Source organism: Chenopodium album, chromosome 3 (assembly GCF_948465745.1).
Source record: "Chenopodium album chromosome 3, dcCheAlbu1.1, whole genome shotgun sequence".
NCBI classification, from domain to species: Eukaryota; Viridiplantae; Streptophyta; class Magnoliopsida; order Caryophyllales; family Amaranthaceae; genus Chenopodium; species Chenopodium album.
The window spans coordinates 62,716,459-62,731,822 of record NC_137836.1 but is presented as its reverse complement, the minus strand read 5'-3'; the positions used below and the strand labels follow the sequence as shown (position 1 = coordinate 62,731,822).

The 15,364-nt window shown below is 40.0% G+C and overlaps 1 non-coding gene across 1 annotated transcript; it reads right to left on the bottom strand.

Annotated features, from left to right (window-relative positions):
- Positions 1-2,150: 2,150 nt before the first annotated feature.
- Positions 2,151-2,256, bottom strand: LOC145625665 (small nucleolar RNA R71). Its single transcript, XR_014110574.1, has one exon. It is a non-coding gene; the product is annotated as a small nucleolar RNA R71 (small nucleolar RNA).
- Positions 2,257-15,364: the final 13,108 nt, after the last annotated feature.

The window sequence follows — 15,364 nt, the reverse complement described above, 5'->3', positions numbered from 1 at the left end:
TTGGATAAGTTCATTGCTCAAGATTGAAGAAATATAAAACATAAAAGAACAAGTAATGAAGAAATGTGCACTTGATTTGCAAAGATCATACTTCAAACGCCTATATCTTTTGATCTACAAAACATTTTGGGGCGATTTTAATTGGAGATGAAAGCTTATCTCGAGAGCTTTCCAACGACAGGTCATATGCTCAATTCCGATGTAAAACGTGGGAGATATGCTCATTTGAAGCTGAGTAGTTTCCAAAATCTGCACGCCTGCTCCTCACAGGAAATCCAAAATAAAAAAAAAACAGATTGTTTCCTCCAGATTTGGAGCGGGCGCTCCGACCTTCTGCACGCCCGCTCCTGGACCTGGAGCGGGCGCTCCACCTCCTGCACGCCCGCTCCTCTACGCGCTGCTCAACTTTTTGCGGAGCTTCCTAGGCAATTTAGTAAGGGCTATAAATAGATTTTTTTGCTCATTTTAGAGAGAGAAATTCATATTTTCAGTAGTTTTAGGTTTTTAGAGAGAGATATAGCCTAGTTTTTAGAGACTCCTCTTAGTTTGAAACATTCCTTTTAATTAATTTAGCTTAATTTTCATCAATTCAATCATTGTAATAGTTGGTTTCAAGTTTGTTTCTCAAGATTGACACTTTGTATTCAACAATTTCAAGCCTCAATTAGTAACTTCCTTCTACTTTTCTCCATTTAATTTCTGATTTTATTTTTTGTTGCATGATATTTAAATCTTCTTAGTTCTTGATAATTTGTTATTGGATGATAGTTATTTCAATTGTTAATCATTTTTCCCCAATTATTGAAGAAGTTAGAACCCTAATACTTGTTTGCATGTTGATAAATATGAGTTGTGAGTAGTCTACTTGCTAGGGGTTGGGTGAAGCTCAACCTTTTGGGTTAATTATGCAAATGTGGGAGAAGCATTGATGCTTGTATTGCAATTAAATTGATTATATGAGATTGCTTGTTAGTTCTTCAATGATAGGATTAGCTACCCTTGATTTAGGAGCTTGATAGCATGATATGTTTAGTTTGACATGGAAATGTGAATGAAGCATGGCATTACTTATTGTAATTTGATTATGTATCTTCTATTGCTAAACTAATGAGGAATCTAAGTTTAGTAGTGTGAGTTGTTTCCTAATTGCATGAGGTTGATCTTACATATAGTCCTTGCTATATCTTATCAATTTCACTCCCCGTTTGTCTATTTTCCTTGGTCGAGTGGATCCCATTCCCTAGTGTCCTCAATCAATTGATTTAGAACCATAGTTTGTTTGTCTTCTTGACGAACCCCAATTCACCATTGACTTCGAATTAGCTTAAGTGTTAAGATCTTTGGCAACCATATCCCGTTCATTGTGGACCGAACTCTTACTTGTCATTATGCTTGGTTTGTAAGGTGTTTGTTAATAAATGTGTTTGATTGAGTGTGGAATGTACGACCGTTCTAACGCCCATCAAAATGGCGCCGTTGCCGGGGAGCGGTGTTGTTGATTGCTAATTGATTACTTGAGTCTAGTTCACCATAAAACAAAAAAAAAATTTCAAAAAGATTGTTTCTTTTAGGCTACACTTGTAGCCTTGGTACTAATTGCGTTTGTTGAGAGTGTATGCGCAGAACTCATAACAGGATCTTGGTACCTTATGATCCCGAGATTGAGCAAACTTATAGAAGGAGAAAAAGAGCCGGTTCTAGGCCGTTTACTACTCCCCCAACTAGAGAGACCAATTTCGAGGAGGATCGAGATCAATTGGGTGACGCGAAACCACCACCTCAAAGACCTTTAAAGGAGTTGGGAACTCCGGGAGCTTATAGAGCTTCAAGTGGCATTGCTCCACCCGTTACTCAAGCCAATGACTTCGAGATTCGGCCCGCGATGATAAATTTGATTGAAAGAAGGCAATATAGTGGAGCAAAACATGAGAGCCCTCTTGCACACTTGAACGAGTTTGAAAAATATTGCAACACAATCAAGGTAAATGGGGTAACTCAAGAGTTTGTGAGACTAAAGCTATTTCCTTTTTCTTTGATAGGAAGGGCTCTTGAATGGCTTGAGAAGGAGGTGAGGCCTAACTCCTTGAGAACTTGGGACGAGGTCACCACGGCTTTCTTAGGGAGATTCTATTCTCAAAAGAAGACGACCGAGGCAAGGGCTTTGATCCAAGGCTTCCGTCAAAAGGCTAGTGAAACCATATATGAGGCATGGGAACGATACAAGGAATATCAAAGGGAGTGCCCTCATCATGGCATTCCGTCATATCAAGTGCTTCAAATTTTCTATGGGGGCTTGAGCCCACAAGGAAAGACTAGCTTGGATGCGGGAGCGGGTGGCCCGATTATGAACAAGACGGAGGAGCAAGTCATAGAGATAATTGAGGATGTGGTGAGGCACCACATGGATTGGCAAGAAGGAGAGAGAGATTCTCTAAAAAAGGGAGGAAATGCGGTTTACTCCGTCGATCACCTTAATGCCATCAACAATTTGACTTCCCAAATCGCCAACCTTGGAAAGGAGATGACGTCCATTAAGGCAAAAATAGAGACCTCTAGTTCAACACAAGAGCATCCCTCCCAATCTAAGGGGAGAGGTATGAATTCTAACTCTTCTCCCTCTAATTCTAATAACATGCCTCATGGATGTTTGTTTTGTGAAAATTGTGGGTCATATGACCATGATACCTCTTCTTGTAATTATGATTCCCAACCCCAAAGATACTTACCACCAAATAGAAGAGAACAAGGGGGGAATTCCTATAACCAAAGAGGAAATGATTACGATTACCATAACCAAAATCAATGGGGAAATAGGAACCAAAGGGACCAAAATCCCCAAGGTAACTACAACCAACAAGGTGATTATGGTAACCATAATCATAATAATCAAGGAAACTATGGGAATCAAGGGCAATTTCACCAAGGGGGATACTATAATAATTGGAACAATTGCAACAACAATAATAATAGAGGTTCTTCTAATCAAAATGCGTCCAATTCGAATGTTAGAGGTAATAGGGCTTCCCAAGACAACTACTATGCACAAGCACCACATAGTAGGTCTAGCTTGGAGGAAATGATGGAAAATCAAACTAAAATGTTCAATACTTTCATGGCCTCTAGTGAAAAGAAATTTAGTGAAGTGATGACCCATAATAAAATGCTAGAAACACAAATTTCTCAATTGGCCAATGCTTTGAAGGAAGGGACTAGCACTTCTAAACTACCACCCCAAGGACTAGATCCTAAGAGACCCGTAAATTTTATATCAACAAGGAGTGGAAAAGTGTTGGAAGAAAGTGTTCCTAAAAAAGGCAATGAGAGAATGAACATAAGTGAGCCTCCCCTTAAAAGTGATTTTGAACAAGAGAGAGAGCAAAACCATGAGAATGAAAAAGAGAAAGAATGTGAGAAAGAGAAAGATTTTGAAAAAGAGAGTGAAGAGAGAAGAGAAAAAGAGAGAGAAACAAAACAATTGCAAAAGCTACCATATCCTCACAAATTTATTAGAAACAAATTAGATGTGCAATTTGGAAAATTTCTTAAAACATTGAAACAAATCCACCTTTCAATTCCTTTTACCGATGCTATCAAGCAAATGCCTAACTATGCTAGGTTTTTGAAAGATATTTTGAGTGGAAGGATAAAGTGTGAATTGGTTGAAACGGTGAGTCTCACCGAGAATTGTAGTGCAATTATCATGAACAAGATGCCACCCAAATTGAAAGACCCCGGTAACTTTTCTATCCCATGTGCAATATACAAGATGCAAATTGATAATGCTTTGTGTGACCTAGGGGCTAGTGTTAGCCTAATGCCATACTCGGTATACCAAAGACTTGGGATAGGGGAGCTTCTACCCACCAACATCACCCTACAATTGGCCGATCGCTCTATTAAATTCCCAAAGGGTAAGGTAGAGGATGTTCCTCTAAGGGTGGGGAAGTTTGTAATCCCGGTGGATTTTGTTGTGTTAGAGATGGATGAAGATGTTAACATTCCAATAATTTTAGGAAGACCTTTTCTTGCTACTTCGGGTGCTTTAATAGATGTTAAAAGTGCTAAAATTTCACTAAAAGTAGGAGATGAGGTGATAGAATTTGATTTGAATGAGAGCATGAAATATCCAAGCTCTAGTCTTGATAATTGTATGATGATTGATACTATTGATTCTATTGTGACTTCTATGCATGAGCACTTGCTCACTACTAACGATGCCCTTGAGAATGTCCTTTTGAATAAGGAAAAGATAGGTGAGCAAGGCAAGGAGATGACATTGTATGAAGAAATGCTTGAAGGAAGTACGGAAGAAAGCATTGAGCAAGTATGCATGGGAATCACAAGCAATGATGCTTTGAAAATAGCCACCTCAAGAGAAGGTAAGGGTGTTCCAATGGTAGAGTTAAAACCTCTACCATCAAACCTAAGGTATGAGTTTTTGGGTCCTAATTCAACTTTTCCGGTAATAGTGAATTCTTCTTTGAACGAGTGCCAAACTCAAATGTTATGTGGAATTTCAAGAAACCACCAAGGTGCTTTGGGCTATACCATTGATAACCTCAAAGGTATTAGTCCCGCTTTATGTATGCACCACATAACACTTGAGGAGGGTTCTAAGCCTTCCATTGAGAGGCAAAGGAAACTCAATCCTCAAATGGGGGAGGTGGTGAAGAAAGAAATCACCAAACTCCTTGATGCCGGCATCATCTTCCCCATTTCGAGTTCTAGATGGGTTTCCCCCGTTCATGTGGTCCCTAAAAAGGGAGGAATGACCGTATTTGAAAATGAGAATGGTGATCTCATTTCAACTAGAACGGTGACCGGTTGGAGGATGTGCATAGACTATAGACGTCTAAATGCATCCACTAATAAGGATCATTTTCCTCTTCCTTTTATCGACCAAATGCTTGAAAGACTAACAAAGCACAAGTATTATTGCTTTCTTGATGGTTATTCGGGTTTCTTTCAAATCCACATAAACCCGGATGATCAAGAGAAGACAACTTTTACTTGTCCATATGGTACTTTTGCATATAGGAGAATGCCGTTTGGACTTTGCAATGCACCGGCAACCTTTCAAAGGTGCATGATGAGTATATTTGGAGACATGCTTGAAGCCGAAATGGAAGTGTTCATGGATGATTTCTCGGTTGGGGGCCTTTCATTTGAAGATTGTTTGTCCAATTTGGGAAAATGCTTAGCAAGATGTGAGAAGGTCAACTTGGTCCTAAATTGGGAAAAATTTCACTTCATGGTTGAAGAGGGAATCATCCTTGGTCACAAGATATCAAGCAAGGGGATTGAGGTCGACAAGGCCAAAGTTGAAGTGATTGAAAAATTGCCACCTCCAATTAATGTGAGAAGAGTAAGATCCTTTTTAGGGCATGCCGGGTTCTATAGGAGATTTATCAAGGATTTCTCACAAATTGCTAGACCCCTAAATGCTCTTCTTCAAAAGGATGCCATCTTTATTTTTGATGAAAAGTGTCTTCAAGCTTTCAACAAATTAAAGGAGGCTTTGATCTCTACTCCAATCGTGCAAGGGCCAAGATGGGATTTGCCGTTTGAACTTATGTGCGATGCTAGTGATGTTGCAATTGGAGGGGTGTTGGGACAAAGAATTGAGAAGAAACTTCACATCATTTACTACATGTCCAAGACCTTGAATGAATCTCAACGGAACTACACCACAACGGAGAAGGAGTTTCTTGCCGTGGTGCATGCTTTTTAGAAGTTTTGGAACTACCTAATTGGTTCCAAAACTATTGTCTATACCGATCATGCGGCTATTAGGTACCTTGTGGAAAAGAAAGAGTCCAAACCTCGTCTTCTTCGGTGGGTCTTGTCTCTCCAACAATTTCATGTTGAAATCCGGGATAAGAAAGGGGCCGAAAATGTGGTTGCAGACCATCTTTCCCGATTAGAGAATGTGAGAGCTAGTGATGATGAAATTCCCATTTGCGATGAATTGAGAGATGATGTGCTCTATATCTTGAATGAGAAGGAGCTTCCATGGTTCGCCGACTTGGTGAACTATTTGGCTTGTGGAGAATTCCCTCCCGATTTCTCAAAAAATCAAAGGAAGAAGCTAAAAAGGGAAGCAAGACACTATGTGTGGGATGACCCCATTCTCTACAAGAGAGGAGTAGATGGTTTGCTCCGTAGGTGTGTTCCGGATGAAGAAGTGAAAAATGTGCTCAAGATGTGTCATTCCGATCCTTGTGGAGGGCATATGGGAGCAAACAAAACAGCATTGAAGGTTTTGCATAGCGGGTTGTGGTGGCCTCACATCTTTAAGGATGCTTGGGGGTTTGTGAAGACTTGTGACTAGTGTCAACGAACCGACAATATATCCAAGCGAAACGAGATGCCTCAACAACCGATTCTTGAGCTAGAGGTATTTGATGTGTGGGGTGTTGATTTCATGGGGCCATTCCCTACTTCTTATGGAAATCAATACATCCTTGTGGCGGTCGATTACGTGTCAAAATGGGTTGAAGCCATTGCCTCCCCAACTAATGACCACAAGGTAGTCATGAAGATGTTCAAGAAAGTCATATTTCCAAGATTCGGAATTCCTAGAGCAGTGGTAAGTGACAACGGTTCACATTTCGTTCATAGTGCTTTTCAAAAGATGCTAAGAAAGCACGGGGTTCACCAAAGATTTGGCCTTACCTATCATCCACAAACTAGTGGGCAAGTGGAAGTGTCCAACCGTCAAATTAAATTAATCCTTGAGAAAACGGTTGCAAGTAATAGGAAGGATTGGTCGGAAAAGCTTGATGACGCTCTATGGGCATATAGAACGGCATACAAAACCCCAATAGGCACAACTCCATATCGTCTTGTGTATGGAAAATCTTGTCATCTACCGGTGGAACTTGAACACCGAACTCAATGGGCAATCAAGAAGATTAACTTCGACTTGGCTAGCGCGGGAGAGCAAAGATGGCTTGATTTGCATGAGCTTGAAGAGCTAAGATTGGAAGCCTATGAGTGTGCTAGCAACTATAAGAATCGCACTAAGGATTGCCACGACCGGAACATTGAAAAGAAATCATTTCTAAAAGGCGATAAGGTACTCCTCTACAACTCTAGGATGAAATTGTTTCCCGGGAAACTTTAATCAAGGTGGAGTGGACCTTTTGTTGTTAAGGAAGTGTTTCCTCATGGAGCCGTGGAAGTTTGGGATATGGACGACAAGAGATCTTTCAAGGTGAATGGGCATCGCCTCAAGCTTTACTACGAGGGTGCTCATGTAGGTGTTTTAGAATCAACTCAATGTAATCTTACCTCCTGAGTGTGGAGGTCGTCAAGCTATTGACGTTAAAGAAGCGCTTCCGGGAGGCAACCCGAGTAAAAAAAAAAGAAAAAAAAAAGAGAGAAAAGAGAGTAAAAAAAATAAAAGGAGTGAGAAATTAAACAATGAGTGAGAGAAGAAAAGAATAAGAGTGTTGAGAATATCTGATTTTGGCTAATTTTGTTGAATTATGTCCTTGTGATTTTAATGTAGGAGAAAGAAGCAAAAAAGAAAGCAAGGAAGAATTTAATCAAAGCATTAAGCAGTGAGGAGCAGGCGCTCCTCAGCCTTGCGCGCCCGCTCGTCACAGGAAATAACTTTCAGCCAAAACAGAAGAAAAACATAAAGTTCCAGTAAGTTTAGAGCGGGCGCTCCGGAATGAGGAGCGGGCGCTCCAAATTTTGCACGCCCGCTCCTCACAGGGTGTCCCAAATAAGAAAAAAACAGAAGGTTCTCCAAAGAATTGGAGCGGGTGCTCCAATGATCTGCACGCCCGCTCAAAAGACAGGAGCGGGCGCTCCAAATTTTGCACGCCCGCTCCTTGCAGGGTGAACCAAATTAAAAAAAAACAGAAGGGTGAAGAAGAGTTTGGAGCGGGCGCTCCACCCCCAGGAGCGGGCGCTCCACCCCCAGGAGCGGGCGCTCCAAAAATTGCACGCCCGCTCCTCACAGGAAAATTCAAAAAAAAAAAACAGAAGTGAATTCCCAGGATCGGAGCGGGCGCTCCTCTTCCCTGCACGCCCGCTCCAGCGGATCCGGGAAAAAAAAAAGGGGGAATCTTTCTCCTTCTTTTAATCTCCTTCACCCATTTTCACCAATCATTCTAACATTCATGCTCTCTCTCCTCATCCCCATCTACTTCTCACTCTAAAAACCCTCACTTTCTCCAACTTCTCTCTTCATTTTCATCATCAAATCTCAACTTTCTTCAATCAAAATTCACAAATTCTTAATCTACATCAAATTCTCTCTCCAAAAAACCACAATTTTACAAAATTTTGGGCAAAAATTTCGAAGACCCACAAGTGGGAATTGAAGAAAATCAAAGGGAAAGGGGCCAAGCTTGTTAGAAAAGGAGAAATTTGGGTAAATTGGAGGATTTTAGAGTATTTTCATACTCTAAGTGGTATAATCTTCTTCCTTACTTCACTTTCCCTCTTAAACCTAAGGGTTTTTCTTCAATCTTTCTCTCAATTTGTTTATTTCATGATTGTTGTGTAATTAGTTGCATGATTAGGTGATTTGAACAAATTTTCTTGCCTTTGATAATTAAATTGTTGATTTTTGTGGATAATTGTGGAGTAAGAGAATGGCTTGTGCTTGAAAAATTGATTATACTTTGTGAATTTTTGTGTGGGAATTGTTGTGTTGAGATTGTTGGTTGGTTGTGTGGAATTATTATTGAATTGTGAGCAGGTACATTGGATTTATTTGGGGGTTTGAAGTTAAGGAGATTGTTTGTGGTTTGTTGACTGTTGTTTGTGGTGATTTTTGTAAGCTTTCCTATCCAAAAAAAAAAAAAAATCAAAATGGTTCTTCGTTTATTTGGAGGTGCGGGAGGGAAGAAGAGGAAGACTACTTCCGGCATCCAAATAAATGAAAAACGTTCCTCCGGAAGCCCTACCGAATCCCTAAACCAAACAATAGCCCAAAACCAAGCAATAAGCCAATCTGGTCCTCCTCCTTTGATAAAAATACCAGAAAAATCCAAAAGTCTCCATAAAAATCTATGCTCGCGAAAAATGCTTCCAACACGATTCTATGACCAAGAGTCGTGCCAAATTCTAGGAATAGACGACGGAATTCGTCAAGTGGCTGCTAATTTCGGATGGTTAGAATTTCTTAAAAAAAGGGAGGAAACATTCGAATCACTCACTCTTGAATTCCTATCCACCCTAACCGTGGTAAAGACTAGTGGGGAAGGAGAGCCGATTGAGTGTGAGATTGAGTTTAACATGTTCAATAGACCTCAAGTCATAAGCTTAACTTAACTCAATCAGATATTCGGGTGGCCCGTTAACAACCAAATAACCAGACCCGATAGTTACAAGCTCACCAGTTACGACGAGTGTAACTGGTGGAACACTATCGCGGGGTACCCCACATTCACATCCCGGTCTAGTTACGCTAGCCATATCATCCACCCTGTACTCCGTATATTCATGAGAATTATGGGGTATGCTTGCTTTACAAAGCAAGATCTCGGGAAGCTAACAAAAGAGGAGATTAAATGCCTCTTTATAGCTTCCCGATTTGAGGGGGATATTGAGGGGAATGTGAATATGGGGTACATATTCATAAAGCGGTGCTACGATATTAAGATGAGCACGGAGTTGACGGGTGAGATTAAGTGTGGTGGGATGATCACAATCATCGCCAAGACATTGGGTTTCACCGATTGGGTTAACCAATTAACCCCAATTAAAGGCCCAAATGCTCTTGACCTTGCCGGTTTTGCCACAATGAATATGATTGTGGAAATCCGGGGAAATGTGACCACCTACTCTTGGTTGGTCAAAGGGAAACACCGTTGCATTCTCCCTAATGCGGCGGTTATGAACACCGTGGAAACCACTTGGCAAGTGCCAAATGAGCCACTCCCCGACAATGTTCCCGACCTTGATCAACCATCTCAACCCCGCCGCCATAGCATTTCTACCATTCCAAATTTCATGGGCGGTCAATCCTCCTCCTCATCTTCCTCCTTCAACCTTGAGTCGGCTTTCCACCACCTTAACCTTTCTAACCAAAGAATTCTCCAAGAAAATGAATATCAAAGCTATGTCTCCCAAATGTCCTACCAAAACCTCGTTGAAAGGGGAGACTTTCTCCCTTATGTCAACTATCCTCACCGACCCGTTCAAGAAGGGCCGGTTGCGGGTTGGAACAACAACCAACCCACCTACTCTTATTGGCAAGGACCCCGTAGCTCCATTTCGGAGCTTTGTTCCTTCCCTCCCTACGATTATACACAACCCGGGGGTTGTGATTTTAGGGGGGGACCCCTCTTACTACCACGTCCCCGAGACATGTGGTAGGATGACTCCGGAGGAGATCGATAACCACCCCCAAAGGGGATACTTCGGGTTCCCACCCGGGTATAATGGTGGTTGGGGCACTAGTGATGCACCGGACTACGGTCATTACCGTAGTAGCCCCAACTATGATCTCCCTCCCTATGTGGATCAACCTTCCTACTCCGGCGATGTAGATCCTAACTACAATTTCATGCCATCGCCGAGTAGGGAGGAGTGATCGGGAGTAGGCTTAGGCTTTTGTATTTACCATTCCCTTTTACTCTTTCCCGTCTTTTGTGACACCGAGGGCGGTGTCAAGTTCTAGATTGGGGGGGAGAGTTGTCCTCTTCGTGTCTATCTTTTGTGGGTACGGTATTCAAAAGTCTAGCTTGGGGGGTAGTCTTGGGGTTTTTATGCCTATGAGTGGGTTTTGGTTTTGGTAGGATGTGTGCTTTCTTGTGATGCTTTTTGTGCTATGTATGGAGAAGTTTGAGTTTGTATGTGGAATGTTTGGCATGAAAGGCTTAGTTTAGCCTTTGGGACTTGTGGTAGGATTCATATGGTATTATGTTCTAGTTAGCATGCCTATTTTAGGTTGGTTGTTGCCCTTTTCACGTTTTTATGGCATGCCTAGGCTAGAACAATTGCATATTGATGTTTTTGTCTCACTTCTCCTTATGTGTGTGCTATTTGGAGCATCTTATCTATGGCTTTGATATGATTATGCTTTGGTTGGTTTGCTTGTTGGTTGGTATCATGGGTTGATTGGCATTGTCCTTGGTCTTTCTTGATGATGAATTTTGATGATGATTTGTGCGGATTTATGATGATGGTTTCCCCTAATATCCAAATTTCTTTTTCTTATCCTCTACCCTCTAACATCCAAATTCCCTAATATCCAAAACCCTAATATCCAAATTCTTTAATTAGTTTTCCTTTCCCCCATTTTCAGCTTTCTAAAAAAAAAAAAACAGAGCTAAAAAAAAAAGGATTTTGTTTGCCTTTGATCGGTTTGCAATGATGATATTGAATTGTATGTGGTGGATGTTTGTTTTAATTTCGTAATAAAATTCCGAGCATGGTTTAGATGCCCTTGGTTGAAAATAGAATTGGTTAGTTTAGGCTAGTGTGAGAATAACTTTCCCGAATGTACGAGACTTTAAGTCTAGGTTTGTGGTAAGATGGAGTCGCCTATCTCAAAGGAATTTGATCCCCAGATGGTAGTATTTGATCCCACATTGTTCCAAAAAAGTTGAGGTTTTATTATTTTTCAAGCCTACTACATTTTGCATGAGTGGCAAGGATCCTCTTTGATTTGGTACCTAAATCGAGAACTTGAGTCTCAACTCCCAAGGCCGTGGCCTAAACTACTCTTAGTATTGATAAAAGGTGTCATGTAATGTTTATTCACAAAGGGTTAAGGCATATAATTTTCCTTATTTCTATTATTACCATTTCCATAGTTTAATTTTTAGTTCTCTATAATTAGTAGTTAGTGATGTATATACCAAAAAAAAAAAAAAAAAAAAAAAAAAAAAAAAAAAAAAGAGAGAAGAAAAAAAAAAAGGAAAAAAAAAAGGGGATGAATGAAGAATAAAAAGGAAGGGAAATAATGCGAAGAAGGAATGTATTGTCACCGCCCTAGCAACCAAATAAGCTTGGGGGTGTACTCTGAAAATTTCATTCATAGTTGCAACTTGGGTCAAGGTTAGAAGCCTTTTTGGGTTTGCTACAAATGATACAATTTAGTCGGCTCATATTGCAAAACACTTCTAGTTTTATATATATGCCTTAACCTTGTGCCGTAGTCCTTGAGTCTTGTAATGATTAGGAGAGTAGTGGATGCCTTTGTCGGTGGAGGGAGTTGATTCGCAAGCATATGGAGAGGGTACTCTTTCATTGAGATGTCGAGCGTTCGAAACCCGCTTTATCTATGTTTTTCCGGCTCCTTCGTGGAGTCACGAGACACTACCATTAGGGGGGGGGGGATTTGAACTTTTTGATAGGGACGCGGTAATATATGTTGAATAGGCTTGAGTTGAGTATTTTCGGGAAGGTTAGCTAGGCTTTGGCTAGTCATGACCGTGGTTGATCTTAGGCATATACCTCATGCTCGAGTTTTATTGCTTAAGTATTCTTATATCTATGCATGTGCTTTTCTTTGAGCAAATTGATCTTTGGGTTTGTTTTTGGGCAATGTGAATTGCTTGAGGACAAGAATTTGGCTAGCTTGGGGGGATTTGATAAGTGGTTTATTTGACCACTTATTGTGTTAATTTAAACCCGGTTTTGCGATCATTTCCCCTCTTTCTAACCCAATTTTGAATGAAAATGTTTTGTCTCGGCTTTCCCCCTCTTGGTTTGTGTTTGTCCATGTTTTGCAGGTCTATGGACTCAATTTGGCAAGCTTTCGGTGCATGGTTTGTGTTTAAGGCAAGAGAATTAAAGAGTGGAGAGGGCGCTCCAGCAGGAGCGGGCGTGCACCCCTCAGGAGCGGGCGTGCACCCCTCAGGAGCGGGCGCTCCGATCTTTCTGCCAACTTTCTGCCAAAGCTTCAAGAATTGCACACCCTGTGAGGAGCGGGCGTGCAGCCTTGAGGAGCGGGCGCTCCTCGCTGGGAAATCCGTTTTCTTTGACGGATTTCCATATGTGTTATGGGGAGTATAAATACTTCCTCCTTTATTCATTTGTAACCTAGAGAGATATAGCCTAGTTTTTAGAGACTCCTCTTAGTTTGAAACATTCCTTTTAATTAATTTAGCTTAATTTTCATCAATTCAATCATTGTAATAGTTGGTTTCAAGTTTGTTTCTCAAGATTGGCACTTTGTATTCAACAATTTCAAGCCTCAATTAGTAACTTCCTTCTACTTTTCTCCATTTAATTTCTGATTTTATTTGTTGTTGCATGATATTTAAATCTTCTTAGTTCTTGATAATTTGTTATTGGATGATAGTTATTTCAATTGTTAATCATTTTTCCCCAATTATTGAAGAAGTTAGAACCCTAATACTTGTTTGCATGTTGATAAATATGAGTTGTGAGTAGTCTACTTGCTAGGGGTTGGGTGAAGCTCAACCTTTTGGGTTAATTATGCAAATGTGGGAGAAGCATTGATGCTTGTATTGCAATTAAATTGATTATATGAGATTGCTTGTTAGTTCTTCAATGATAGGATTAGCTACCCTTGATTTAGGAGCTTGATAGCATGATATGCTTAGTTTGACATGGAAATGTGAATGAAGCATGGCATTACTTATTGTAATTTGATTATGTATCTTCTATTGCTAAACTAATGAGGAATCTAAGTTTAGTAGTGTGAGTTGTTTCCTAATTGCATGAGGTTGATCTTACATATAGTCCTTGCTATATCTTATCAATTTCACTCCCCGTTTGTCTATTTTCCTTGGTCGAGTGGATCCCATTCCCTAGTGTCCTCAATCCATTGATTTAGAACCATAGTTTGTTTGTCTTCTTGACGAACCCCAATTCACCATTGACTTCGAATTAGCTTAAGTGTTAAGATCTTTGGCAACCATATCCCGTTCATTGTGGACCGAACTCTTACTTGTCATTATGCTTGGTTTGTAAGGTGTTTGTTAATAAATGTGTTTGATTGAGTGTGGAATGTGCGACCGTTCTAACGCCCATCAAAATAGTAGTTTTAGGTTAGTTTTAGGTTTTTAGAGAGAGAAACTCTCAAATTTTGGAGAGAGAAAGTGAGAGAAACAATGGTTTTCATGGATTTTGGATAATCAAAGGAGGAATTGGATGATTTGAAGATCTCCATTTTATATCAATGAGCATTTCTTACTCTCTTCTCTCTTTATGCTTTATTAATTGCTTTGTTAATCATGTTTGAGTAGATTTCCTTCTACTAGGTGTTGAGTGAAGCTTTGTTATGGTTAATTGAGTTATTTGAGATAAATTTGATGATAATTGTGTGATTAAATTGATTGAATTGATGATGGCATGTTGTTTGTTTTAGATTGGATTGATCTCCCAAGATAGCAAACTTAATTGCATGTTAGTTCTAGTTTGACAAGGGATTGTGAATTAGAATTTATATATTTGATTGCATTTTGGGTAAATTTCTTCTATGCACCTAGTCAATGAGGGATCTAGGCTAGGAATTTGAGAGATTGCTCTTGATGGTAATTAATTCCCATTTTAATTCTTTCTTTGCATGATTGATTATTAAATCGATTCCCATTAACTTGTTAATTGTTCAAAGTGGATCTTTGCCCCTAGTAGGCTTTGTAATATCTTGATCTTTATATGTGTGTTAGTGTAGTTGTAGTGTCCACTATCCATAAACCGACTTCGGCGTAGCTTAAGCATTAGATCGAGAACAATCCAACATTACCGTTCCTTGTGGTTCGACTCCGAACTTACCACTAGACTTGTTTAAGGGTTAGTTTAGGATTATAATAAATTTTGTTTGGCCGTGAGTAGGTTAGTCAACGACATAATTTCCCCGCGCTCATTCATCGAGTGCAGTACTAATGATCACAGAGTGTAGTTCCTGCTCATCTAAAAATACATATTTTAAATGTGAAGGAAGAGGTTAAAGTTCAGGTTTCTTTACCTCCGTAGAGTATGATTCCTGAAATAAATTTTCCACCTTAACATTCTCATCAGGGCTAAGTTTCTCATTTGATAGAGCATGCTCAATCTCATCCACCTCTTTGCTCCATATGTACGTCAGCGTTGCCTGCATTAAGTTCACAACATAGTACTTCCTCCAAAGGATCTCGGGAGAGAACCTGAGGTAAGCTATCATGGCATATAAAATCAATTACATCAATACTATAACATTTCTCCTCTAGCATAGGTCCTTTCATAACTCTCCCTAGATTAAATGTAATATTATCATCCCCAACAGAGAGAGTTAATTTCCCATTTTTTCACATTAATTATGGCCCTTACTTGCAGTATGAAGAAAAGGTCTTTCCTAAAATAATAGGAATATGTGTATCCTTAGCCATGTCTAAAACAACAAAATCAATAGGATAAAAAATTTACCAACTCTAATAGGAGCATCCTC